The sequence below is a fragment of the Pinus tabuliformis genome, chromosome X, assembly GCF_031772625.1.
Source record: "Pinus tabuliformis cultivar Carrire ecotype Pingquan chromosome X, CPIR1, whole genome shotgun sequence".
Classification (NCBI taxonomy): Eukaryota; Viridiplantae; Streptophyta; class Pinopsida; order Pinales; family Pinaceae; genus Pinus; species Pinus tabuliformis.
Genome location: NC_142308.1, coordinates 1,496,361,923 through 1,496,366,132, shown reverse-complemented (window position 1 = coordinate 1,496,366,132; position 4,210 = coordinate 1,496,361,923).

The window sequence follows — 4,210 nt, the reverse complement described above, 5'->3', positions numbered from 1 at the left end:
GAAGGATAACAATTTTTTTTTCGAAAAAGCACCAAATGTTGCAGAAATAACTCATTGTCATGGCAGCCTCTCTATATTATTTGCTAGTCAAACTAAATTTCTTATTTTGTTTCTTACTACTTTTCTTCTAGTCAAATACCTACTTATAGACTAAAATTGTTTCTTTTGTTGCCTCTACTTATCTTTTGGTCACATGTCTACTTATATGTTAAAATTCTTTCTTTTGTTTCCTTCACCTTTAAGGTTTGTACATAGATTTTGTTTATGGGGTGAAAGGTCTACATGTAGAATTTTGCTTCTATGGTTTTGTCACAGTCTCCCCTACTAAATATTAAGGTATACACCATACAGTCCTAATGTCGGTGACTTGACAATGTCCAATTAATTTTAAAAGGCTTCTATGTTAAATGTTGAGTCATTGCAAATTTGAAAAGAATCCAAGAACGCTAGTGCAAAATAGGAGGTTATTATAAGGTAAGAAGTTCAAAGTAGTATTTTGGTCAAGTTCAAACATTTTTGTAGGGGGGCTAGTCCTCCAAAGAAGCTACAAGTTGTTAAGTACTAAATCACTAATGACATCTAACTAATATAGTTGGCAAGTGGTGCCTCAATAATGATCTGACTAGCCATCAAATGGATGCCACATGAAGCCACTGCAACCACACATTTTGGCCACCTGCTGGTTTCCACGTTGTTTCTAGTGGGCTAATTGATTTGGTCATCAGATGGTTGAAATGTAGCACCCTATATAGCAATTGCTCTACCCATTTGATGGCTAACACATGTCACAATGAATAGTCGGATTTGGTTGTCCTGTGGCTACTAGGTGGCACTTCCACAACCACCCTATCTAGATGTTGAACATATGACACATAGCACCATTGCAACCACTGGACCTATTTTTCATATGGTTATCATGTGGCTCCCTACAAACCAATTGGTCTAGCCATGACATGGCAAGCATATGGTGTTTCAATAATTGTTGAATGTAGCCATCCAATGAACGTCATGTAGTGTCTCAACATTTGCCGGATCTACCCATTGGATGGCTACCACATGGTGATTTAATTCCTTTTGATAGGAAAGGAAAGGAATGGAAGTTGGGGAAGGCACTATTAAAATATAAGCCACAAGAAATATGAACCATATGAAGTAAAAAACAAGGGGGATTGAGATTTCTATGTGCAGACAAGGAGTAGAAATATGAAACATAACTATAAAAGAAGGGGTTGTAAGAGTTTGCGTCCTTAGGCAACAATTAAAACCATAAATGGTGTGACATAGTATTATGCAAAACTTAAGAGATAGCGAGAACATATCAAAAGAGTAGTTGTTCGATGTCCAAGAAGATTTGGATCTTTTTGACATGGCTACATAAATCTTTAATCAAATCATCAGCCTCCCATCCCTAATATGAATAAGTTTCTCGAAAAAAAAAAAAAAAAAACAAAACAAAAACAAAAACAAAAACAAAAACAAAAACAAAAAAAAACAAAAACAAAAAACAAAAACAAAAACAAAAACAAAAACAAAAAACAAAAACAAAAAAAAAAAAAAAACAAAAAAAAACAAAAAAACAAAAACAAAAAAACAAAAACAAAAACAAAAACACAAAAAAAAAAACAAAAAACAAACAAACAAAACAAAAAAAAAAAAAACAAACAAACAAAAAAAACGAAAACAAAAAAACAAAATACAAAAAAAAAAACAAAACAAAACAAAAAAACAAAACAAAAAAAAAAAACAAAACCAAAAAATAAAAACAAAACAAAACAAATTGTGAATGCCTATGAAGTATAACTATGAAAAAAGGGATTGTAAGAGTTTGCATACTTATGTAGTAGTCGAAGTCACAAATGGAGTAAAATAATTTGATAATATTAAACAAAACTTGAGACGCAATGAGAACATATTGGAAGAGTAGTTGCTCAATGTTTGAGAAGCATTAGATCTTTCTAGCATAGCTAGATAAATGTATAATCAAATCACCAACCTCACATCTCTAATTTAAATAGGCTTCTCTACACCAAGGTGAAAAGTTCATAAATTTTTAACACCCTTGCTATATATATATTGAAAAAGTAAATTGAAATCATATAAATAAACCATGCTTTGAGGTATGTTATCTATATATATTATTATTAAATTTAATTCATTTTAATAAATTAATTTTACTTTCATTTTAAGTGATCAAAAAATCGAAGATAACAATTTCTTTTAAATCCTAATCAATAAACCATGCTTTGAGGTATGTTATCTATATGTATTATTATTAAATTTAATTCATTTTAATAAATTAATTTTACTTGCATTTTAAGCGATAAAAAAATCAAAGATAACAACTTCATTTAAATTCTAATTGATTAGCATAATAATTTCAAGGAATAAAATGCATTGAATTCTACCAACAAGGGATGGATATAATGCATTGAATTCATACCAAGAAGGGATGGATATATTGTTTTTGTATGTCTTGTTTTATCGAACAATGCTTTCTCCTAATAAATTAATTTTACTTGCATTTTAAGTGATTAAAAAATCAAAGATAACAATTTCATTTAAATCTTAATCCATTAGGATAATAATTTTAGGGAATAAAATGCATTGATTTTGTACCAAGAAGGGATGGATATAATGCATTGAATTTGTACCAAGAAGGGATAGATATATTGCTTTTGTATGTCTTGCTTTATCGAACAATGCTTTCTCCTAATTGTCCTTTTGATAGTTTTTGTATGTCTTGCTTTATCGAACAATGCTTTCTCCTAATTGTCCTTTCGATAAACCTATAAACAAATGAATGTTTGTCCATGTGTTTGGACTGAATGAAAGATGGTTGTAAGAGTAATGTCCAAGTAGTGAACAAGGAAATCACTAGTTCAAAGAGTCCAAAGATGGACAAATTATATCGATCAAGCAATTCAACAAGAGGAATACACTAGCAATTGCAATAACCAAAGGTGGTAAAACTATGAGTGCAACAAAGGACAACATTTTTTTTAAAGCACCAAATGTTGCATAAATGTCAACTGTCAAATGTCAACATATATGCTAAATTTCTTATTTTGTTTCCTACAACTTATCTTCTAGTCTAATATCTACTTATAGGTTAAAATTGTTTCTTTTGTTGTCTCTACTTATCTTTTGGTCACATGTCTACTTACATGCTATTTCTCTTGTTTCCTACACCTTTTTGTTGTCTCTACTTATCTTCTGGTCACATGTCTACTTACATGCTATTTCTCTTGTTTCCTACACCTTTAAGTTTTCTACATAGATTTATGTCTACTTACATGTTATTTCTCTTGTTTCCTACACCTTTAAGTTTTCTACATAGATTTGGTTTATGGGGGTATAAAACGTCTACATATCTAAAAAAAATCTATGGTTTTGCCATAGTCCCCCCTACACCATACATCAAATTAAATCAGCCAGAAACCCATGGACTGTTAAGCACGCATAAGGATTTGCATTTATAACTCTGTACATGCAACTGTGCATTTGGGGTCAAACATTTTATAAAAGCCATTCACTGCAATGGCAAAATGTGTTTGCATAACACCAAAGCAAACAATGATGATTTTATTGTTTTATTGTGTTATATTCATTATTTGCACTCGCGTATTTGCAATCCCTTCCTTACATGGAACTATCTTTAAATCAAGTTTTCCAATTCCTATAAGCATCTATTTTGTCTATCTTCACAACTTTTTTGCTTGATAAAATTACTAATAGCAATAGCACAACTCAACTTGCATGGATATTTTGTTTTCATGAAAAAAAAAGAAGTCCCTTTGCTTTTCCAGTCCTGAAAAATTATGAATAATATACCCATGAAATGGAAATAAATGTTAGTTAAATATGAATTGAAAGTATTGATTCATGATCATGCAAATTTAACTTTTCTCTTCCATATATTCAGAAGAATTGCATGAGCAATAAAAAAACTTATTTAACCCTATCAATAAGTAATCTACAAATTTGGCTTTTCTCTTTCATATATTCAGAAAAAATTCATGAGCAGTAAAAAAATCTTATTTAACCCTATTAATAAGTAATCAAAAATCTTATTTAACCCTATCAATAAGTAACCAACATTTCATCAGTTGATAGAAAATCTGGCCCTCTAGCATCCACTAAAAGGGGACTGAGCAATCAAAATGTCCAATAACGTGTAGATCGTATCAAAGCTTCCAGTTGAATGCTTTTA